This window comes from Pelophylax lessonae (assembly GCF_965119305.1).
Source record: "Pelophylax lessonae genome assembly, chromosome: 6".
NCBI classification, from domain to species: Eukaryota; Metazoa; Chordata; class Amphibia; order Anura; family Ranidae; genus Pelophylax; species Pelophylax lessonae.
The window spans coordinates 58,508,000-58,533,654 of NC_138773.1; the positions used below are offsets into that span (position 1 = coordinate 58,508,000).

General features: G+C 44.7%; 1 protein-coding gene and 1 long non-coding RNA gene across 2 annotated transcripts in view; both read left to right on the plus strand.

The window, feature by feature from the left end:
• Positions 1–25,655, plus strand: part of LMF1 (lipase maturation factor 1) — a 641,107-nt gene that overhangs the window by 473,743 nt on the left and 141,709 nt on the right. The window lies entirely within an intron of this gene.
• LOC309558229 lies at positions 23,936–25,399 on the plus strand. Its single transcript, XR_014225414.1, has 2 exons — positions 23,936–24,024; positions 25,220–25,399. It is a non-coding gene; the product is annotated as an uncharacterized lncRNA (long non-coding RNA).

Consider the following 25,655-nt stretch of genomic DNA (forward strand, 5'->3'; position numbering starts at 1 on the left):
ATGTGATGATTAAGTGTCCACAAACATTTTTTTTGCATGCAAGGAATACAGCGTTTTCTTGCGATACAACTTTTAGGCTGGGTTCACACTTATGCGGATTGGATGCGGATTTATCCGAATCCAATTTACATGACAAGAGAGTGTGACCAGCTCTCAATGAGGCCAGTTCACACAGCTTCGGGGCGGCCCTGGTCCAGACTGGAAAAGGGCCCTGTGCGTCTTTGGCCTAGTTTCAGGTCCAAATTTAGGCAAAAATTCGGATCTGATTCGCACCTGAAAAGGAGAACAGGGACACACTGGACCCCCTGCTGCGAGCCGCAGCTAGCGTGAATCCCGCCTAAGTAAAGTACATTTCTAAAAATTTACAAGTAACACATAATAATAAAAATAGCACTTTGTTATTCCTTTGAGATTTTTAGCTGTTGCTGCATTGGGATCTGTAGTTCCAAAAATGAATTGTGCTACCTTACTTGAGACAGGGGCTGTGATGGAAGATTAATCACTGTCAAGCATCCTCTTGCAATGCAGCAATTGTGCACAATTAATTAGGGCTACTATCACTTCAGGCCTTGGCAGACAATTTCGGTAATGTAATTAATTTAGGCCTAACAGGGCTGATCTTTATGAAGTCTGAGCTTATAAAGGCCTGCTGATGTCCCTCTGGTCATCAGGAAGCATTATAAACTCTGTGACCTCAGAGATGAGAGCCTTTTTTTGACCTCTTTAGTGTCACAGAACCTCTTTTGATGTTGAAGTATATTGGTGTGTGTAATTAGAAGCTAATCGGATTACTCCCAGCCACCGATGGAGAAAGGAGGGAATACGCTTCGGAGGCCCCATCACAGGTGGGGATACCCCGGACTGCGGAGTTTAAATCCGCTGGCCAAGCCGCACCTGCTGTCTCCACATGGGTTTAGAGACCGGCTGCACTCAATTACAGCACATCGGGGGTGGAGGCTTGGCAGACGTACTCTTCCTTCCTCTTCTTTCTCAGCATCGTGTAACATCAACCCCGCAACATCTGCTCTTGGAAGTCTCCCAGGGCCACTAACCGCTCTTCTGCATTAACTGTAAACCTCCTTAACCCTCATCAGTGCCAGATGCAGAGAGGAATATCATTGAGTTGTCTGCCAGGGGCTAGGTACCACGGATTACATGTGGCAGCAAGTGTAGGTACCAGCCAGTGTGTTATATCAAAAAGTAGGCTTACACTGTCTGGAAAAAAAAAAAAGTTAAAACTACTCTCTTAAGTTTTCCAGTGATGTAGAGATACAGTAAATGCAGCTGTATAGGTATTGTGGTGTCCAGGATTGCAGTAAGCCCACTTGTAGCCTGTAATAGAGAATTAAGCACCATTAGAGGGGAAAAATTACTTTCATACCCTGTGCTGTCTAAGCTGCATTGTAAATGTACTCAGTGTTGACAGAAATGGCGGGGGGGGGGTTGTCATTGCTTACTTGTTTTTGAATGAGTGTGTTCATTTTGCTCCTGCCTTTGCAAGCTTTTAGCCAGTTCCAGATTAGTGGAACCAAGATTAGGGAGACAGTTCAGGAGCCTGCACCTTTAAAAACTAGTCACCAATGTCGGCTTCAGTATTTCCATCACAGGCTCTCTTTAGCCAGTTGAGTACTAGCCTGTGTGTATACACTATATTGTCAAAAGTATTGGGACACCTGCCTTTACACAATCATTAACTTTAATGGCATCCCAGTCTTAGTCCGTAGGGTTCAATATTGAGTTGGCCCACCCTTTGCAGCTATAACAGCTTCAACTCTTCTGGGAAGGCTGTCCACAAGGTTTAGGAGTGTGTCTATGGCAGGGATCCTCAAACTACAGCCCTCCAGCTGTTGCAGAACTACACATCCCATGAGGCATTGTAAAACTTTGAGATTCAGACATGACTAGGGATGATGGGAATTGTAGTTCCTGAACAACTGGAGGGCCATAGTTTGAAGACCTCTGGTCTATGGGAATGTTTGACCATTCTTCCAGAAGTGCATTTGTGAGGTCAGGCACTGATGTTGGACCAGAAAGTTTGGCTCGCAGTCTCCACTCTAATTCATCCCAAAGGTGTTCTGTCGGGTTGAGGTCAGGACTCTATGCAGGCCAGTCAAGTTCCTCCACCCCAAACTCACTTATGGACCTTTATTTGTGCACTGGTCCAAATTAATTGGTGGATGGTGGATTATGGTGTGGCGTTGTTTTAGAGGTTGGGCTTGGCCCCTTAGTTCCAGTGACGGGAACTCTTAGGACGTCAGCATACCAAGACAATTTTATGCTTCCAACTTTGTGGGAACAGTTTGGGGATGGCCCTTTCCTGTTCCGACATGACTGCACACCAGTGCACAAAGCAAAGTCCATAAACACATGGAAGAGCGAGTTTGGGGTGGAGGAACTTGACTGGGCTGCACAGAGTTCTGACCTCAACCCGATAGAACTCCTTTGGGATGAATTGCGAGCCAGGCCTTCTCGTACAACATCAATGTCTGACGACACAAATGCGCTTCTGCAATAATGGTCAAACATTCCCATAGACACACTTCTAAACATTGTGAACAGCCTTCCTAGAAAAGTTGAAGCTGTGATAGCTACAAAGGGTGGGCCAACTCAATATTAAACCCTACGGACTAAGGCTGAGATGCCATTAAAGTTAATTTGCGTGTAAAAGCAGGTGTCCCAATACTTTCTACAATATAGTATATACATATATAAAGTATCAGTATACAGTATCTCACAAAAGTGGGTACGCCCCTTACATTTTTGTAAATATTTTATTATAACTTATAACTTTTCATGTGACAACACTGAAGAAATTACAAAAGGAGTGCACAGCTTGTATAACAGTGTAAATTTGCGGTCCCTTCAAAATACCTCAACACACAGCCATTAATGTCTAAACTGCTGGCAACGAAAGTGAGTACACCCCTAATTGAAAATGTCCAAATTGGGCCCAATTAGCCATTTTCCCTCCCCGGGGTCATGTGACTCATTAGTGTTACAAGGTCTCAGGTGTGAATGAGGAGCAGATGTGGTAAATTTGGTGTTATCACTCTCACTCTCTCATACTGGTCACTGGAAGTTCAGCATGGCAACTCATGGCAAAGAACTTTCTGAGTATCTGAAAAAAAAATTGTTGCTCTACATAAAGATGGCCTAAGCTATAAGAAGATTGCAACAGAAGAAGAGAGTGATGCCACTCCAGGTGAGGGTGAAAGCTCCCTGGAAATGGTGTGCAAGTCCAGTCCGTGGGCTGGTGTATACATCCAAAGAAAAAAAGGAATGACCGCACTTCCAAATGCTAGGAGATCTTTAATATTGTAAAACCATCCAACAAAGGAAATCAAGGAGACTTCATGATACACATAGGAAGAGCATGGTTGACATGTTTTTCAAAATGAATCACTTAATCATACCCTGATTAAGCAATTCATTTTGTGAAACATGTCAACCATGCTCTTCCTATGTGTATCATGAAGTCTCCTTTATTTCCTTTGTTGGATGGTTTTACAATATTAAAGATCTCGTAGCAAGTGCGGTCATTCGTTTTTCTTTGGGTGTATAAGAAGATTGCCAAGACCCTGAAACTGAGCTGCAGCACAGTGACTAAGACCATATAGCAGTTTAACAGGACAGGTTCCACTCAGACCAGGCCTCGCCATTGTCGACCAAAAAAGTTTGAGTGCACATGCTCAACATAGAGGTTGACTTTAGGAAATAGACAGATGAGTGCTGCCAGCATTGCTGCAGGGGTTGAAGGGGTGGAGGGTCAGCCTGTCAGTGCTCAGACCATACGCAGCGCACTGCATCAAATTGGTCTGCATGGCTATTGTCCCAGAAGGAAGCCTCTTCTAAAGATGATGCACAAGAAAGCCTGAAAACAGTTTGCTGACGACAAGCAGACTAAGGACATGAATTACTGGAACCATGTCCTGTGATCTGATGAGACCAAGTTAAACTTATTTGGTTCAGATGGTGTCAAGCGTGTGTGGTGGCAACCAGGTGAGGAGTACAAAGACAAGTGTGTCTTGCCTACATTCAAGCATGGTGGTGGGAGTGTCATGGTCTGGGGCTGCATGGGTGCTGCCAGCACTGGGGTGCTACAGTTCATTGAGGGAACCATGAATGCTAATATGTACTGTGACATACTGAAGCAGACCACGATCCCCTCCCTTCAGAGACAAAAAAACAGCATTTGGAATACAGAGTAAAAATAAATAATATCAACAAACTGTTTTAAATTGTCACACAAATATATATTTGAAATCAAATCTTTATTATGTTTTGGCATTACCATGGTGTGGGTGGATTTATACCAATCATAGGCTGTGTCACACACCTCCAGCCTGTGTCTTAGAATAAGAGGGAAATGAAGCCTCCATCAATCTACATGTAATATCCTGCCCCCATTGTATTTGGCTAGTTAGTGGGTATGGAAGAATAGGGAGGAAGTGTGCTTTCATTTACCACTGTGTATACACCCATATGTGACTCTATAGTCAATTGGCTGCACAGATATGATAGGGAGGAAATGCTCACAGTAGAAATACACTGGAGACTGAGCATGTGCACAGCTTCCAACACTGCTCTGCAAAATCCCCAACTGCAGTGGAGATATGAACAGAAGGTTGAGACAGAGAACAGCAGGATCAACCAGGTTTTTTCAGAATACAGACAACAAATCCTATAGCATGAACAGCATGTAATACACCATTTATTGATAGTGTTTAATGATGTGGATTTGTGAATTATGAATTGTCCCTGGTGGCCCTTACTTGGGTTTGAAACCGCACTCATAGTAATCCAGGTGTCTCCATCTTTGCTGGAGTGTAGTGTCATTCAAGGCTCATGAAATGGAGGTGCGTATATTGGCATATATCGCTTGCAATAGCTACTACAATGATTTTGCAAGGTGGTTTATTACTGTTGATATAAGGTGTGAGCCACACAGGGAGTGCGTTGTTTTCAATGGGTAGACTTGCATTTTGAGCAAGAGCAGTTAAAGCGGAGTTCCACCCAGTGAATTTTTTTTTTTTAATAAAAATACCTCTGGGACAGTCAGGGCTAGTGCATTCCACAATGGATAGCCTCTGATCTGTCCCGGGTTGCACTTACCTTTTAGAAGAAATACTTACCTGAAAATGTATTCTCCAGCGCTGCCATCTCAGGTGTGGGCAGCTTGAAGCCAGCGCGATCCTCTTCTGTGTCCTCTTCCGTCTTCTTCGGTCCCACGATGCACTGCACCGGCCCCGCCGTCACTTCCGGTGCCGCAGCGTCATCCCTGCACAGCTTCTGGGCATGCCCAGAAGCTGTTTTGCAAGGTATGACGGCGCCTGCACCGGAACTGACGTCAGGGCCGGTGCAGGCGCATTGATTCCTGGGAGCGATGACGTTCAGCTCCCAGGAATCATTGCATGCCAGGAAGTGATGAATCGCCGTGGCCGCCGAGGGGAGGAAGAGGAAGTAAGGTAAGTATATTTTCTTCTAAACGAGGTAAGTAAAAAAAAAAAATTGCGATTATCCATTTGTTTTTCAGGTGACCCGGAGCGAGAAGATGGAGGTAAGTATAATTTTAGGGTGGAACTCCACTTTAAGCACAACTGTGGTACTGCAGAAAAGGAAACAGAGCCTGCATCTGTATTGGGCAAATATAACTGTCCTATGTACATACAGTATGTGACTACATACCATATGTGCAGGGCTGCTGATATGGGGGGACCACTGTGGTCCTCTTGTAGGGGGCCCGAGCACACAGGGGGGCCCACACAGGGAGAAGGATTACTGACAGACGACAATGGTGTCTCTCTTCCTCCAGCAGATGAAAGCTTATCTCTCCCCCTCTCCCTGCTGCCAGCTTTTATCTGCTGAAAAAGAGACAGTTGTCCCTCAGTAATCCCCCTCCCAGCCCTGGCTCTAATGTTAGCTCTGCTCAGGAGTTTGTTATCTCTGTAACTTTGTTTCTCTCCCTGCAGTTCTTACTATTCTCCTTGTCCCAGCCTGTATATTATTTTCATCTCTCTTCCCCTTTTCTCTGTCTTCTGCTGATCAGCTGCATTCCCATGGGATGAACAATTTACTGTTACACCGGTTCCATAGCTGCCCGTTTTCTTGTCCCAGTGCAGTCAGTTTAGTGTGCTTTATGTAGCTGGGCTTCCCACTTCTCTCCCCCAGACTGCTTCCTGATCTATGCAACTTTGCTTCTTCTCCCCTACACTGTCAATCCCCTCTGCATCCATGTATCAACTCCTTCTATTTAACCATTTACTAACTGATCTGGCAGTAGTAAACTCCATGTTTTAGCTTGTATCTACAGGTAAGCCTATAATAGGGCTTACCTGGAGGTACAGTGAATATCTCCTAAACGTAGCAGCTGGTGATAGCACCAGCGCATGTGCACTGCACTCTCATTGGATGACATACCATCCATTTAGAGAGCTGTGCTGTGACCATGACACCCACGCGCATGCATGAGAGTTACATCATCGCAGTTTGGCCAAATGACCGGAGCCCAAGAACCCAGACAGAAGACCAGATGAAGATGGAATCCCTCTTAGTAGTGGACAGCACACCGCTGGAGAGATCTGTTTTTTATGTTGGAGAAATATAATTAAGGGCTCATTCCTACACGTACTCTGGCTGTGTGATGGAGGGGTTTGGGCTGGAGCTACCTGTCATTCTATGGAGATGCAGCACCTGTATGAACACAGCCGCAGGCCCTAATTTGTCAGGTGTTCAGGTGAGCGGTGCCCAAATGCACACTGTCTGTGTTTGGGCTTTTCACCTGCACCCCCACACCTGTCAAATTAGGGCCTGCAGCTGTGTGCATACAACTCCAGGCGGCCACATAAATGAACCACTGATTCACACTGTACAGACCACAGCACCCATGTGCATGAGCCCCAACACCTCCCCCCCCCCCCCCCCACACACACACAGATTTATTTATCAACTCAGTTTCATCTTTTAGATTTATCAGGAATTCTGTTATGTTGTATTTGTGTCTGCTAATAAGGATTTTATTGTATTTTTATCAAAATTTAGCTTTAATACTTTCTTGGGGGGGGGCTGTCAGGTAGCCTGTATGGGGCCCCGCGATTTCTATCAGCAGCCCTGCATATGTGGAAGGTTTTATAATTAATAACACGTCAAAAATAATTACATCAAGGTGATCTCTTTTATATGTATAGCTAAAAAAAAAACATGGATAAGAGTCTAACATGGATAAGACTCTATTTTCCCTTTAAGCAAAGACGCATCATGTAAATGTGACGGACGATTCCCTCTAAGTAGCAGCGCTGTAAGGAACGTGCAGTGTATTTCAATGCGGTTTATAAAATAGAAAAATAAACAGTTGTTATTGGAATATTCGGACATTCAAATTCCAGAGCGCACAACTCGGAGAGAACGGGGTTGGAAATTTCCACGGTTTCATTAGTCTGTAACGACTCATAAAAATCCTGCCGAGTAATGATATTTTTCCAGATCTCCAGAGTAGCCTTATGAATGATTCAGCACCAGACTCGCTGGAGCAGCCGCTGAAACAGAAGCAGTGTCTTAAAGTGGACCTGTCATCAGTGGGCACAACCATTATCTAATGCTGGCTATAGATGGCTTGAAAGTCAGACGGTTCAGCCGGGACCGGGTGAACATCGATCCATCTATGGCTGTTCCCGCTTGACAAAAGCCGAAGTAACTATCGACTTCTGTCATACATTCGATCAGTGACTGCAGTGAAAAGGCTGCAGCCCTGATCAGTGTAGTCTGACAGTGGGAAAGTCCACGCTGTCAAAATACAGTTGCACAGCAGAGAGGATTCCTCCATCCACCTCACTTTTGGGAAGGTTGAATCCGTTCATTTTAGTTTTCTTTTTTCGATCAGTCCACCAAAAAAAAAAAAAAAAACATCTATGTGAAACCTAAGCTTGGCTGCTGCTTCAAAGAATGCAAAGAATTGGTGAAATCACTATAATATATAAGGCACAGAATATGGCAGCTCTGCTCACAGATCTTCTCACCAAAATTTGGGAAACTCAACTTGCATGTTGCTTTTAAAGTAAAACAACTGCTAAAACCTTTGTGGTCGCTACAGCCAAGTGCTGTCTTTGTTCCCACTAAGGAAATGTATCTTCCTATCATGGAAAAAAACATAATATGCAAAGCTGTTCATCCCTTCAAACTGCACTTACATTTGTTGAGTGCAAATGGGGTCAGTAATGAATGTTATAGCCGCTTGCCGACCGCCGCACGACTATTTACGGCGGCGGTCAGCCCCTCACAGGCAAAGTGACGTAGGACTACGTCGCTAGCCTGTGAGCCTCTAGGGGGCGAGCGCGCGCTCCCGCCCCTGCTCGTTCCCTAAGCAGTCCGTGCGTGTGACCGGCAGACCTGATGTCCGCCGGTCACCCGCGATCTCCCCGTGGAGAGGGAAAAAGGCAGGCGGCTGATGTAAACAAAGCCGTCTGTCATTCTCCCCTGTGTAAAAACAGAGATCATACGGTCCTGCTATGTAGGATCGTATGTCTCTGTTGTTACACCACTAGCCACACCCCTTTACAGTTAGAAGCACGCCCCTAGGGACACACTTAACCCCTTGATCACCAATAAAGTTAACCCCTTCCCTGCCAGTGTCATTTTTACAGTAACAGTGCATATGTATAGCACTGATTACTGTAGTAATGTCACTGGTAACCCCAAAAGTGTCAAAAATGTCAGTCAAGGGTCCGATCTGTCCGCCGCAATGTCGCAGTCCCGCAAAAAAAAATCGCAGATCGCCGCCATTACTCGTTAAAAAAAAAAAAACACCAAAAATTACAGAAATCTTTCCCTTAGTAAACGCAAAAACGTTTGCGCAAACCAATCAAAATACGCTTATTGTGATTTTTTTTTACCAAACATATGTAGCAGAAAACAAATTTGCCAAAAATGTTAAAAAAATTTGATTTTTACATTTTTTTGGGGGGGAATTTCATATAAAAAAATTTGAAAAATATTGTTATTTTTTCAAAATGTATGCAATTTTTTTGTTTATAGCGCAAAAAGTAAAAATCGCACAGGTGATCAAATACCACCAAAAGAAAGCTCTGTTTGTGGGAAAAAAAGGACGTCAATTTCATTTGGGTACAGCATCGCACGACCACGCAATTGTCCGTTAAAGTCACGCAGTGCTGAATCGCAAAATAGGGCCTGGTCAGGAAGGGGGTAAAATCTTCCGGGGCTTAAGTGGTTAAGGCTAATTTCTCTCCAAGTTGAATGCTTTACATTCATACAGAATACAGTGAATCAGGAAAATACAGCATTGTGGTCAGTAGATGGAGCTGATGATCATAGGAACAATTTCCTGATTTACTCTATTTTGTATGAATGAAGGACATTCAACCTGGAAATAAAATAGCCTAATAATATTTATTTTTGCCCTCCTTTGCACAGAATGAGTGTACATGCAGTTTTTTTATTTCTTTTTAGGAAATTCACCCCTTAGTCTTCCCAATTGACCGGAAATTCCATCTTTAATACTTGTAACTTGAACAGGAGTCCCCTTTGGGATATTTCTCTTCTACTCCTGTTCTGGTCCAATTTTAGATTGCTTTTCACTTCCAGCCATGGTGACATCATTCATCGGGACAGGAAGGGTCAGTGTCATGGGACAGAAATTGAAGGGGAATCTGAAATTTGACCTGAAGTGAAGCAGAGGATTCATTTTCAAATGACAGATGTTACCAGTGAAGTTTCTTGTCAATGTGACGAAAGTAAATCTCCTTCCCGCTCCTCTTCCTGTTTAGTTTCAGGGACAGGAAGTGAGGAAAATATTCCCAGTGGGAACACAGACAGCATTAATCCCTTAGGCATAAAACCTTCTTAGATCGATGTTGCTTTCTCCTGTTAGGCCAATGCTGGAAGTCTCTGCAAACACCTATCCTGTCCCTCTACATAAGTTAAACAGAAACGCTAGCGCAAGCCAAACGCTCATGTATAGGAACATGCCAGCAGGCAGGGGTGGTCAGTACATCAGATCCAGATCCAATTTATCCATAGAGCTGTACATTTCCAGATTAGAACCACAGGATGAGGTAAGTATGCAGCAGAATAGAGGTTGGTTAGTGTTAGGGCTTCGGGGTATAGTGTTTTAGGGGTTAGGTGTTAGGGGAGGGGATTCAATGTTAAGGGCACATTTTAGTAATTTTAGGGCTTACATTTATGGCTTGGGGAGTTGTTTTAGGGACAGGTAAAGGGTTAAAGGCTAAAGTGGAGGTCTAGACAGATTGCATTGCAGTACTAGTCTTCAATCTAGAGCTGTCCCCTGTAATTCTTCATCTCTGCCACTTGATGTTGTAACGAGACTCTTGCTCGCTCGCTTCCGCTCTCCCGACACTCCTCTGTTTCTAGTAAGTCAGCTTGCAGATCGCAACATCTGATGGTTCGGTCAAACAAGGCTCCGGGATCCGAACTACAGCTATGTGCCGTTCGGAATCCATTAGAACAAACACCAGGCAGGCTGTATGTAAGTTCAAACAGGAAGACATTTATTGGAAGTACACAGCACACTTTTATACAGAATTTGGAACATCATGCCCCCAACAACCGCTTTCCCATTGGTCAATTGCACAGTACATGCCGTTCTCCTTCAGGTCCTCCTTAGCCATTCAAATGAGGAATTGATAATGAGTCAGCAGGGATTGGTCCGATAGCTTGACCAGAAGGACTGTTATGTGTAATGAGACAGAAGCCCCCAGGGGGCAATCAATGCACACAACAGCCAGACACAGAACAATGGTTCCATAACGATCCCCCAATACACATTACTCTGAGTGTCCACACATCCCTTAGCAGACAACAGGTGAGTTCATTAGCACACCCGACAATAGGTGAATGGAAAGCCACCTCAGACAAAAGCAACATTGTTAGACAGTCGATCTCCACATTGAACTTCCTGGAATGACCATATTAGGAGTTGTACTTCCTGGTCAGAGACCTCATGGCAAATGGGAACAAATTTCAATATTTTTACATGGAGACCTTGCTGACAAATATGAAGCAATCCAAACCATCACCAATCTGTCCTTAAATTCTAGTGACGGTGAACACCGTCACGGATGTCAACTGTCATGTGGGGTTAAATGACAGCCAGAGTCATAAAAGCCGCTTCCTGTGAACCCAGGCTGTCAAGGATCTTCCGCCTGGGACATTAAAATCACACAACCTGGAATCATTGCACTTCAGCACAGAATGTTGCTCACATTTCAATATGTGAACGAGGTAAGGGAGGCTTACAAACTAGACTTTTGCTTTAAGTTTCAGTCCACACTAGCGTGCATGACAATTGAAATCACATCCTTCCCTACGGTGCATCACTGCAGCACAGTGCGACCACAGCAAAGTGCGTTTTTTTTAAAAGGTGCAGGCGGTTCTTTTGGTGCAACACAGATGCGTCTATTGCCCCAGAGACCTCAATGGGAACACATGGAAAGCACATGTAAAATACATATACATGTGTTTCCTTCTACACAAAAAAAGTGTGAAACATGAAAATGCATCAAAAAACGTGCAAAAAAAACAATGAGAAACCTATGATTATGAAGCAGCACTACTGTGAACCTGGGCTAAGGGTTTCATTTTATAGGCTTGTTAGGAGTTAGGTGTTCAGGCTGAGGAGGATTAAGGTTTTGGGTGTTGAAAACTTTCCAATATGGGGGCCACATTGTATATTTTACTAATATTCGAGGGCTGGAAAAAAAAATTCCCATCAGAGTCACATCACAGTCCTATTAGAGTCCCCTTTTTACAGTTCCCTGTCAGGGTCCTCCATTATATCAGGGTGCCCATCAGAGCCCCTCCTTGCATCAGGGTCCCAATCAGAGCCTCTCCTTACATCAGGATCCCCATCAGAGCCTCTCCTTGCATCAGGGTCCCCATCAGAGCCTCTCCTTGCATCAGGGTGCCCCCCTAACATCAGGATCCCCATCAAAATCCCTCTTTGCATCAGGGTCCCCATCAGAGTCCCTCCTTACATCAGGGTTTCCATCAGAGCCCCCCTAACATCAGGGTCCCCTTCAGAATCCCTCCTTGCATCAGGGTTCCCATCAGAATCCCTCCCTACATCAGGGTCCTATTCATTATCCCTCCTTGCATCAGGGTCCCCCCCTAACTTCAGATTCCCCATCAGAGTCCCTCCTTACATCAGGTTCCCCATCAGAATCCCTCCTTGCATCAGGGTCCCACCCCTATAATCAGGGTCCCCATCAGAATCCCTCCTTGCATCAGGCCCCCCCCCCCTCCAACATCAGGGTCACCATCAGATCCACCCTAACATCAGGATCCCCATCAGAGTCCCTCCTTACATCAGGGTCCCCAGTCCCCATCAGATCCCCCCTAACATCAGGGTCCCCTTCAGAATCCCTCCTTGCTATAGGTTCCACCCCCCCCCCCTAACTTCAGGATCCCCATCAGAATCCCTCCTTGCATCAGGGTCCCCCCTAACATCAGGGTCACCATCCGATCCACCCTAACATCAGGATCCCCATCAAAGTCCCTTCTTACATCAGGATGTTCATCAGATCCCCCCTAACATCAGGATCCCCTTCAGAATCCCTCCTTGCAACAGGGTTCCCATCAGAATCCCTCCCTACATCATGGTCCTATTCATTATCCCTCCTTGCATCAGGGTCCCCCCTAACTTCAAGATCTTAATAAGAGTCTCTCCTTACATCAGGTCCCCCATCAGAATCCCCGCTTGCATCAGCCCCCCCCCCCCCCCCAAGATCAGGGTTCCCAGCAGATCCACCCTAACATCATGGTCCCCTTCAGAGTCCCTCCTTACATCAGGGTCACTCCTTCATCAGGGTCCCCCTTACATCAAGGTCTCCATCAGATCCCCCCCCCCAATATCAGGGTCCCCTTCAGAGTTTCCCTTTACATCAGAAGCAGAGACCATCGACAGCCTCTCCTGACTTTAATCCTCAATCAGTGCACACTGAGATGATGATGGGGTCCAGATAAATTCTTGTAGTGGGCAGGATGGGGCCCATGGGCCATAGTTTGGAGACCCTTGGTGTAAGGAAACTATCTTACTTTTTGAAACAGTGGATAGCTACACTATGCATACTAGATCCCGGCGTCTCCTGTGCCAGACATTACCAGTTACCCCTGGCACAGAAAACAAACAGATCATCAGGAGATGCCTGCACATGTCACCGTTTAGCAGCTCCTTCCATGTATTCTTACTTTATACTGAGATACAGTCAGTTAAAAAAATCAAAGCAGAATTCAGTGCTCAGCATGTGTGAAAAGAAAGATAATATTGACTTGTAGTTTGTAGCTGGGATGGGCCTGGAAAGGAGAAGTAGAAGTAAGGGGGGATAGTAAGAAGATGTCCCTGTCCTCTCTCTCACCTCCCCCTGCAGAGCAGACATCCATTACTATCTCTCGGATTACAATGGGTGCGCCTGCTGAACGCCTCACTCTGCTTAAATACAGAAAAGCTGATTTGTGCCTCTGCATACGGCTGTTACAGCTGTCAGACATCGCTTCTCGGCCTTTTGGCTAAGATCAAGTGTAGTATCTGTTCTTATCAGTTGGTATGGACCTTGATGGTTAGTATCGGCAGGGGCTGAAATGAACCGGGGCGCTCTGGGCGTAACTGGAGGACCGGGAAGTAAGCCATGTCAGAGAAAGCCGGATGGGTCCATCGCCTTCTGATTTGAATGGGTCCGCCCCTATCAGTTTGAAGGGAGCGAGAAAACTGGGTTTCCGTGAACCTAGTGATTGGTACTGGCTTCCTAGTACTGCTCCTGGATGTGATTGGTAAGGAATGGTGGATGGCGGTGGGAGAGCTTTTCCTCCTGGGTTGAATCTGGCCTTGCAAAAGGCTTGTCCCCAGTTGAAGGCAGGTTCTCCCTAAGCTGTCTAAAGTTCTGATGCCTCCTGGTAGGATAGGGCTACACTGGGTCTGGCCACGGGCCAAGACCGAAAAAGCCCGTGGTGTACGTGCCCCTGGGGTGTCAGCCCAGGGGTGCCTTAATTCTCACTGGCGAGGGGCAGCTCGCCTTGAGTTTTTCGGCACCTTGGTCACTGCACCATACACACTTTTTCTGCACCTGCCTCTTGGGCCAGGCCTTTTGGCTTAGACCAGAGGAATTTTTATTCCGGCCGGAAGGCCTGCCTTTGCATTTTCACTTCGGCACTAATTCACTTCTCCACTTCCCCTTCCCCACCTTTTTGTTTGTGTGTATTTTTCTTTGTAGTGTGTCACTTCACTTTCACCTTTTTTCCTGCACGACAAGTACGGTGTGGGTCTTCGGGCCTACCTTGAACGTCTTGGGAGGGGGTGGACATGGCCTTTTGGCTTAGTTCTCCCTCTCTCATGGGGTCTCCCTTCGGGGGAGCCCCACCCAGTACTTGGGGTGGTCTGTTTCGGCAGTCCCCCTGGAGAACGGGGTTTGCCAGGTTTCGGCCAGGCAAACCATAGGAAGTACCTCAGTCCCTGTCAGGAGTCTTGCGCCCCGGGGGATCAAGGTATAGGTCCAACCTCTTCAGAGGCCAGACCATTCGCACACCCTGTGCAGTTTTTGTGTTCTTCACGTTTGCGTGTGTGCACTTTTTATGCATCGGGTGTTAAGTCTTTTGAGTGTGTTTCACACGCCACGGGCTTTAAAAAAAAAGCTGTCAGACATTATAAAGTATAAAAATTGGGTTTTGTACATATTATTACTTTATTTTTTATTTTTAATTATTATGGTCAGGACTGAAATATAATGTGATCAGATCAAGGTAGGTTAGGTAATATTATGCAGTTTCCTACCCAGCCAGTAGTCGGACCTCTAGTCTTTTCATGTTATTAGCAATGGCTCATAAAGTATTATCAAGCAGCTTAGTAGAGATTTCAGTCAGACAAAAGGAGATGTAAAGCGTGTTTTGTTTGCTGCTTTGTCACTTTTTATATCCCATTATGGCTTTGCAAATCCTCTGGTATGTAAATGCCCATATGTGAAGCCAAGATTGAATATATAATAAAAAAAAGTATATAAAACAACTATTTAAACCATATAAACCTAAAACACAACTGAAATAAAATTAGCCTTAAAGATATTGTACAGTCTTAAAGGTTCTTGTTGTTTTAACTAGGTATTAAAGCGGTAGTATCCCGCTTTTTGACACTTTTACCTACAGGTAAGCCTATAAAAGGCTTACCTGTAGATACAATTAATATCTCCTAAACCGGCACAGTGAATGCAGCCGCTCACGCGAGCGGCGCATGTGCTCTGAAGGTCCGGGGGGACCTTCAGTTTTCCTTGCCGGGAGCTTGCCGGAGAAGAACTGATGACGTCATCGCGGCTCCGGCCAATCACAGCGCCGGAGCTGCCGAACCCGAAAGAGACGCCGAGGGATCATGGCAGCGCCCGCAGCGATGTCCGGGGGTCCGTGTCGGGGCTTTGTTCTAAGGTAAGTAATACATAATGAGCTAGTATGCGATGCATACTGGCTGATTATGCCTTTGTCTTGCAGGTTTTTTTTTTTTTTTTCGGGTTTACAACCGCTTTAAATTACTTATAATGTAATTACATTCCCTGTGTTGTTTATTTCCTTACCTTGTAATGATAGGCTCACATTGTCATGGCTGATTGATTCCCCTATGTCAGGGATATGAAAACTGTGCCCTTCCAGATGTTGCAGAACTACAAGTCCCATGAGACACTGCTCTGAGTGTCCATTGAGACACAGAGATATGGCTCAGCACCCCCCCCCCCCTCCTCACTGGCCGTGATTGACAGCAGTGGGAGCCAATGGCTCATGCTGCTGTCTCAGCCAATGAGGAGGGAGAGTCCCCAGAGAACCAATGATCTCGTACAAATAGCTGGATCAAGGGGGAGTTCAGGTAAGTATTAGGGGGGCTGCTGCACTCAGAAGGTTTTTTTTTACCTTCATGCATTCTCTGCAGATGTTCCAGCAAATGTGCTGGAACGGGGTAAACTTAAGGAGATTGGAGGGGATTGGGGAAAGTGGACATAGGGGTGGGGAAAACAGATTGTGTAATATGTATACTTTGAAGGAAGTTTGTTTATTTTTGTTGGTTGTGTAGAATTGATTGAAATTAATATAAATTATAATAAAAAAAATAATTTCCAGTAAATCTATTCAAACCTGCTCAGTGCATTTGGGAATTGCCTGAGCAAAGACCCCTCTGAGTATCTCTTCCTTTGGATCTGCATCTGTGTCAGTTCTGGCATTTACAATGTCTGCCTGTTCCTTCACAAGTCTTGTTATCCCCTTGCCTGCTGTTGGCTGTTGCCATAGGGCTGCAGTCTTAAGCTGGATACACACTATACATTTTTTTTTCTTTAGGTTTACCAAAACCATATAATATGAGGTCAAACCTAAACACTTTAAATTTGTATGCAATCAGGCAGGCCCTTGCACTACATAGTTGAAGGTAAATCTAAAGGAAATTTAACAACAAAATTTGTATAGTGTGTATCCAGCTTTAAGGCCCGTATACACAATACGAAGATCGGAAGTAAAATTTCATCCGATGACCGATCTGCCGATTTTCGGATTGTTAGTATGGTGCTTTCGACAGCCGATTACGAATTTTCGGATGACAAAACCTGGATGTGCAGGCTATAAAATTTTTATCGTACGTCAACACAACGTCCGATTTTCGTTTAATTAGCACAGTTTTCATCTGAAAAAAATCGTAAGAGTAAGCCCCCGTTCACACTGGGGCGACCTGTGAGGCGACCTGGTCGCCTCACAGGTCGCCGCAGGTCGCCTCCCATAGGGAAGCCGCGGACCCGTTCTGATAGGAGCGACACAAGTCGCTCCGACTCAGAAAAAGGGTCCGGAGCTTCTTTGGGGCGACCAGGAGGCGACCGCAATAGACTTCAATGTTATGAAGTCCGTGGCGGCCGCTCCGAGGTCGCGGCGCGCTGCTCGCACCGCGACCTCGGAGGTCGCGGTGCGAAGTAGCGTCGCCCCAGTGTGAACGAGGGCTTAGACTAGGCATGCTCAGAAAGGAAATAACACAAACAAAACAATTCAACACATGACATCACTTCTGAATTTGAATTCTGTCGTACGAGAATTTTCGTATTAAAGTAACCTCTTCACTTTCATATTAGACTAGCATGCAACAAAATACGGATGAAAGATCGTTCGATAATCTGCTTTAGAGTTGTCTGCAGCAAAGCCCATCACCTCTTGTGTGTTGCTCTGATTGATACCAAACAGTTCCTTATACCTTGGGCTTTGGCCTTTTTTAGGGCCTACATTCACCTGGCATCCCAAAGGGGCCATTACTTCTGTGACAAAAGGCTTAAACCGACAGACAAAGTAGAAAATGTTGAACTTGCAATAATAAAAAAATAACCTTTAATCCAGTTGTGTTTTAAACCGTATAATGGAACATGTAACCCAATCCATGTAGTAATGAACAAACAGTCCATGGCCTTGTTTAAGTGATTCCATTGACTTGAAGCTTGCTCAAGACTTTCTGCTGTTCCCAGTACAGTAGAAGACAAAACCATTAATCACTGGTAGGGGTGCTTTCAATGGTCAGCTTTTATTTATTTATGCAAAACCTTTATCCCAAAAGGAAAAAAAAAAAAAAAAGTTGTAACTGCTTATAATATATTAGCTGGAGTTTGGCTTCAATTTGTTGGTGTATCTAAATCTGCTAGTATATTTAACATTCCCTTTCCCCCCATATTTACAATGCTGCTGTCCAAAGGTGCCTCCTGTGCTCATTCAACCAGAGTGGGGGTACTCTATTACAGGAGGTGTGGTACTGGCCAGATCACCAGGTGAGAACAGGTGAGACCACATGAGAAGAGGAATGCAGACACCGCATCTAATGATTGGTAAGCTGCAGTATATATTACATTTTTAGTTTTGGGTTTATTACAGCTTTAAGATTTGGCAATGTTACTTTTGTGTTGCTCATTATTCTCCTCGCTGGAGAGAAAGCTGTATGTGAGGACCTACAATGCAAGGATCTCCCTGCTTCTGCTTTGTTCATTCTGTGGATCTGTGCTTTCTGCAGCTCTCCTATTACTTCTTCCCCCACCAGTCATCAGTGGGGCAGCTCCTACATTAAGGAACAAAAGCCATGTTCCTCTACCGAGATGTCTGACTGCACACAGAGAGACACTAGGATTGATCATTCACTAAAACTGGAGAGTGCAAAATCTGGTGCAGCTTTGCATAGAAACCAATCAGCTTTTTTGTCGAAGCTTAATTAAACAAACTGAAGTTAGAAGCTGATTGGCTGCCATGCACAACTGCAGCAGATTTTGCATTCTCCAGTTTTAGTAAATCAACCTCACTTTGCAGAACAAGACAAAAATGAAAGATCAGCTGCAGGGAGCCTATAGGCAATACTGATGACTACTCCTTTGCACTCTTTAACCACTTCACGCAAACCAAGATACCTGTATGTCGGCTTGAAGAAGTGATTGTACCAGGGTGATGCCTTCAGCTGCGAGCATCAACCTGATACCGTTTCTTAGAGCCAGTGGTCGGCTTTCTGATGATAACAACCGATGCAGCTCAGCAGCCGCTCGGCCGTTACCCCAGCGAGCGGAAGGGAACGTCCCCCTCCTCCTGCTGCCTTCCACCGCTCACGTCCCCCGGCTGGTTAGAGTCCCAAATGAAGCTGGATTTGGCTTCGATCGGGTCTCCGATCAAGTAACCCCGGAAGCGACGTCACAATGTCACTTCCGGTTTACTCGGCTGCCAGCGGTTCCGATTTAAAAAAACTGACAGTATTCAAAAAATCCGATTTCGGCGTTTTGAATACCATAAAGAGTACCTGTCACTGCCTAATACTGTCACAAGAGATATTTACATTCCTTTTAACACCAATAAAAGTTATCAAAAAAAATATTTTAAAAGGACAGTGTAAAAATAAAAAAAAATACATTTTAAAGCACCCCCCCGGTCTGTTAGCTTGCGCAGCAAAAAAAAACGCATATTTAGGTCGAACCTACAAATGTAAACAGTGTTCAAATCACACATGTGAGGTATCACCGTGATCGCCACTGCAAGGGCAATAATTCTAACAAAATACCTCCTCTGTAACTCTAAACTGGTAACCGTTAAATGTTTTTAAAGCATCGCCTATGGAGATTTTTAAGTACCATAGTTTGTCGCCATTCCACCAGTGTGCGCAATTTTAAGCCTTAACATGTTATATATCTGTTTGCTCAGCGTGACATCGACTTTCACAATATACAAAAAAATTGGGCTAACTTTACTGTTTAGTTGTTTTTAAAATTCAGTGAAGTGTATTTGTTCAACAAAAAAATTGCGTTTGAAAGACCGCGAGACAAAAAATATTTCAACGTCCGCCATTTTATTTTCCAGAGTCTTTGCTAATATATATATATATATATATATATGTGTGTGTTATAGGACTGCAACAAACTTGGTCCAAGAAACAACCTTTATATCTTGGAAGCAGAAACCTCAGTTTAGAAGATGATGGCTGGAATGTGATGGCCGTTTTGTGCCCCACGCAGTTTACGTTCATTCGTTTTCTTCACATTACCTCTATTCTCCTTGGAATTCAAGCTTTGTCCTTTACCCGGATTACTAGTTCATATCTTTGCTTAGAACAGTTTCTTAAAGCTGCTGGTTCTCATTCATAGTAGGCCTCTGACCCCTAGAAAAGGTTCCAGAAGACTTTTTTTCTTTTTTTTCCATCTCCACAAACACCTGCGGGTGGAAGACTGGCTTTGAAATTTGTCTCCCTCTCCCTGAACTCCAACACCCCCTTTATCAACACACAGCCTGGAATACCTGGAAACACTAGTGTGGGTTACTGGCCTGAAGGAAGCAATACAATCCTTTCCCTTTAAAATATGGTTGGCAAACGAGATATGTCTGTCATAACGCATGAAAAAAAAATAGCTTTTACATTGCAACTGCATGGTGTCTATAAAAGGTACGCCTCAATTGAAAATTTGTTTCCGAAATGGTAAGTCCACCAAATGGATATATTTTTCAGATTTTGGTTGTCGCTGGACAAACAGTCAAACAGATGACTTCTAACTCTTGACAGCTCTGTTGTCTCTGCACTGAGTTCCTGGGTCTGCATACCTGCTGTGCTCATTTTGAGGGCATCCCATCATCCCTGATGAATGTAGATTTTATTTTATATTATGAACAATGTAGCAGAAGGGGCTGGAACACCCAAAGGTCGGCGCGAAAATCCAAAGCTCCCAGATGGATAGGAACAGAGTTGGTAATTCTGGCAAGAAGATCTCGTTGTTCTTCTAATAGAACACAGGTGTCAAACACAAGTCCCGGTGGCAAAATCTGGTCTGCCAGGCTATTTCATGTGGCCCCTGCACCTCTCCTGCAGCTCCCCCCCTCATCTCTGCCCCTACCTAGTCTCTGCAATCAGCAACAGAGAGGAGAGAACTCCTCCTCCACCAGATCCTGTGCGTTTTTGTGCAGCCTTAGAGATGCTCGTCTCTGCCCCCACCCCACCATCTCACCAGTCGCATGAGAGATCCAGCAGATCCTGTGGCTCTCTTTGCAGCCACAGAAGCCCCCTCGTCTCTGTCTCCTCTGGTCTCGGCATTCAGCAGACTCCAGTAGCTGACTCCAGTCCTCCTCTAGACATTGCACTTTCTGCTTCCCAGCTCCGCCACCAGCTTCTTCTCAGCAGTGGCACAATGTAAGGGGGATGAACTGTGATATAAAGGAGAGTGGGAGGCTCGATTTCTGATGGTGGAGGGGACTCTTGATACCTGGTGTAAGGGGGTGGTGGGGTGCTCTGGACATCTAGTCTTACAGATACAACCGGCCCTTTGAGAACAACCATATTGCTATGTGGCCCTCGATGAAATTGAGTTTGACACCCCTGTAATAGATGATGCCAGAAGTCCACTCTAAACACTGATAACAAAAATGTCCTGGATGGTATCCCTTTTGGAGACTCAGCAGCAGGCCTGGATTAGGAAGACATTGACCTTAGTTAAAATGACAACTTTGGGCTCTTAAACAAAATTCCTACCAGATGCTCTATCATTTGTACCAGTCCCTTGTTCTTTGACTATAAGTACTTCCACCTTCTGTACCACTCTCCTATACAGTTATTGTTTAGAAGCTCCTCTATTGTCTAAACTGCTCCCTTATAACATAAATCCCCTCCAGTATCTATATACCACTTTTATACTTCAACAGACTGCAAACTCTTTACATTCCGTATTACTTCCTTTTACCTTTAGTTTTAAAGGAGAAGTACAGCCAAAGATCGTTTGGCTGTACTTCTCCTGTGGATCACAGGAGTGCAGTTTGTTTGGCTGACATCACAGAGCCAGTCCAGGCTAGGGAAAGATCGCAACCATATGGTCGAGATCCACCCAGTAGCCTAGACCGGAACCTTGCTCAGCCTCTTAGTGAGCCGCTGAGAGCCTGAGCCAGCTGCTCCTCCCCCCTCCACAGCCCAGCGCTGAAATTGGGGGGGCACAGAAGATAGCATTATCTAACAGTCACCACTCTCTGCTCAGAGTGGAGGGAGAGAACTGAGCGATCAGCGGTGTTTGATCGCTCATTTCTCAGCCTTAGAGCCGGCGGGTGACAGATGCAACATCGCATTGATGCTGCATCCATCTAGGTAAGTAGGATTTAAAAAAAAAATCGAATACTCTTTTAAGATTGTGGCATGCAAGCGCTGAACTGGTTTAGTCAATTAATTCATGTGTTACTGAATTTTGGTAAAAAAAAAAATATGTATATATATATATATATATATACATATATATGTGCATCTCATAAAATTAGAATATCATTAAAAAGTTCATTTATTTTAGTAATTAAATTTAAAAAGTGAAACTCCTTTCTTTTATATAGATGCGTTACATACAGAGTGATATATTTCAAGCATTTCTTTCTTTTAATTTTGAGGATTATGGCTTACATTTCGTGAAAACTAAAAATTCAGTATCTCAGAAAATGGGAATATTACATAAGACCAATAAAAAAAAAAAAGGATTTTTAATACAGAAATGCTGGCTTACTGAAAAGTGTGGCTATGTACAGTATAGTATGCACTCAATACTTGGTCAGGGCCTCTCTTTGCATGAATTACTGCATCAATGTGGCATGGAGGCGATCAGCCTGTGGCACTGCTGAGGTGTTATGGAAGCCCAGGTTTCTTTGATAGCGGCTTTCGGCTCATCTGCAGCTCATCTGCATTGGCAGTGTGGGCAGGGGCCAAGTCGTGCTGGAGAATGAAATGCGCATCTCCATAAAGCTGGTCAGCAGAGGGAAGCATGAAGTGCTCTAGAATTTCCTGATAGAGGGCTGCGCTGACTTTGAACTAAATAAAACACAGTGGACCAACACCAGCAGATGACATGGCTCCCCAAATCATCACTGACTGTGGAAACTTCACACTGGACCTCATGCAACTTGGATTCTGTGCCTCTCAACTGTTGCCCCAGATTCTAGGACCTTGATTTCCAAATGAAATGAGACATTTTCCACAGTCCATGATAGTTTGGAAAACCATGTCATCTGCTGGTGTTGGTCCACTGTGTTTTATCAAGTCCAAAGTCAGCACAGATTTCCCATCCAATTTAATTAGGGGTATCCCAGTAAAGGGGGCTGAATACAAATGCACACCACACTTTTCCAATATTTATTTGTAAAAGATTTTGAAAACCATTTATTATTTTCCTTCCACTTCACATCTATGTGCCACTTTGTGTTGGTCTATCACATAAAATCCCAATAAAATACACTCTCGTTTTTGGTTGTAACATGACAAAATGTGGACAATTTCAAGGGGTATGAATACTTTTTCAAGGCACTGTATGTGTGTGTGTATATATATATATATATTATCTCACAAAAGTGAGTACACCCCTCACATTTTTGTAAATAATTTATTAGATCTTTAGATCTTTTCATGTGACAACACTGAAGAGATGACACTTTGCTACAATGTAAAGTAGTGAGTATACAGCTTGTATAACAGTGTAAATTTGCTGTCCCCTCAAAATAACTCAACACACAGCCATTAATATCTAAACCAGAGGTAACAAAAGTGAGTACACCCCTAAGTGAAAATGTCCAAATTGGGCCCAATTAGCCATTTTACCTCCCCGGTGTCATGTGACTCGTTGGTGTTACTAAGTCGCAGGTGTGTTAAATTTGGTGTTATCACTCTCACGCTCTCATACTGGTCACTGGAAGTTCAACACGGCACCTCATGGCAAAGAACTCTCTGAGGATCTGAAAAAAAAATTGTGGCTCTACATAAAGATGGCCTAGGCTATAAGAAGACTGCCAAGACCCTGAAACTGAGCTGCAGCACGGTGGCCATGACCATAAAGTGGTTTAACAGGACAGGTTCCACTCAGAACAGGTCTTGCCATGGTCGACCAAAGAAGTTGAGTGCACGTGCTCAGTGCCATATCCAGAGGTTGTCTTTGGGAAATAGACGTATGAGTGCTGCCAACATTGCTGCATTTCACATGAAAAGATAAAATAAAATATTTACAACAATGTGAGGGGTGTACTTACTTTTGTGAGATAATGTATATATCCTGTATGTGTAGTCATGATTGCATTTTCCTTCACTTTTGGGGGTCAGGGTAAAATCCCCCATGACATTGGTGGTCAGTCATAGGAATATTTACACCTTGCAACCAGCAAGTGGCAAGTTCCCATCAAAGACAGCAGCTTTGTAGAACTGATATAGAGCAGTAATTTAATGCTGAAAAGCAGAAGTGATTAGATTGCACAGCCCATTCTTCTCATCTAGTAGGGACGATCTTGTTTAGTTAGTTATACACAGGCTACCAGCGAGTTAATATTACAACAGCCAATATGATGTACAAAATGTTAAGAACACACCTTATAATTAATGTCTATTTGTAAAATCAACAGGATATATATATATATATATATATATATATATTGTGACAGGAAGTCAGGTAAATCTGTGGGTGTTGTCACAGACGGGAGATATATTTCTGCCTTGTTTAGACAATACACCAATTACTATCAGAGGTAGCCAGAAAGGTTTAACCACTTCCCGCCCGCCCTATAGGCAAATGACGGCGGGAATGTGGTTGTGTTATCCTCACCGGACGTCATATGACGGCGGCAGGATAACACAGCTCTGGGCGCCCACCCGGGGGCGCGCAGAGCAGCGATCGGTGATGCGAGGTGTCAGTCTGACACCCTGCATCTCCGATCTCGGTAAAGAGACTACTGACGTAGCTCTTTACCATGTGATCAGTCGTGTCCAATCACGGCTGGTGACATCGTAAACAGGAACAGCCGTTGAACGGCTTTCCTTATTTCGTGCCTGACAGGCACGAGTAAAGGAGCGCCGATCGGCGGCTCCCCTGACAGGGGGGGGGGGGTCGGCACTGGTAATAAGATCATTGATTACCAGTGCAGACCCTCGGGGGGGAGATGCCACTAGATCCACCAGGGATGCCCACTATGACCCCAGGGATGCCCACTATGACCCCAGGGATGCCCACTATGGCCACCAGGGATGGCAATCAGGGCTCAGGGAGCCCCCCATTGCCCTCTCCATCAGTGCTGCCCGCCAGTGTCCTCCCTATCAGTGCTGCCCACAAGTGCCCATCATTGCCATCCTTTAGTGTCACCCACCAGTGCCCATTATTGCCCACCAGTGCCGCCTATCAGTGCCCACTAGTGCCCATCAGTGCCGCCCATCAGTGCCCACCAGTGCCGCCTATCAGTGCCCGTCAGTGCCACCTATCAGTGCCCGTCAGTGCCACCTATCAGTATCCATCAATGCCGCCTATCAGTGCCCAGCAGTGCTGCCTATCAGTGCCCACCAATGCTGCATATCTGTGCTACCTATCAGTGCCACATATCAGTGCCGCCTTTCAGTGCCACCCCATCAGTGCCTCCTCATCAGTGCCTGTCAGTGCAGTCTCATCAGTGCTCATCAGTGCAGGAAAAAACGTATTTATTTACAAAATTGTATAACATAAACAAAAAAACATTTTTTTTTTTTTCAAACTTTTCGGTCTTTTTTTATTTGTTTAGCAAAAAGGAAAAAACCCACAGGTGATCAAATACCACCAAAAGAAAGCTCTATTTGTGGGGGGAAAATGACATAAATTTGGTGTAGGTACAGTGTTGCATGACCGCGCAATTGTCATTCAAAATGCAACAGCGCTAAAAGGGGAAAATTGGCCTGGGCAGGAAGGGAGGGAAGTGCCCTGTATTAAAGTGGTTAAGGATGTTGGAAAGCTTCAGCTATTCAGAATGAGGCAATTAAGGCCTCTATAAGTTATCCAGAGGATGACTACTGATTGCTGCCTCCTGAGGCTTTTTGCTTTAAGGAGAGCAGTGAGCTGAGAAAGACTTCTGAAGGTGAGGTGGTGTTGACTTTTTCTGTGTGAAAAGAAAACAAATGGACTATTGGTTTTCTGCTGTATGACCAGCAGTGTCTGCCCAGCAGTAGGTTGGGACAGACTCCATAGGTAGGTTCCTGTGTTGTGAAGGTAGACGCCCCAAGTGGCCAGGGTTTATTTTTTGTTTGTTTGATTTATGCTGTTTGGATGCTTGCACTTGTTTCCAGCAAATTGGAAGAATAAACCATAGACCGTTGTTTTCAACCACTCCTCGGCTGTCTCTCTGTGTAGCGAACCCACCCAAGGGGTCAC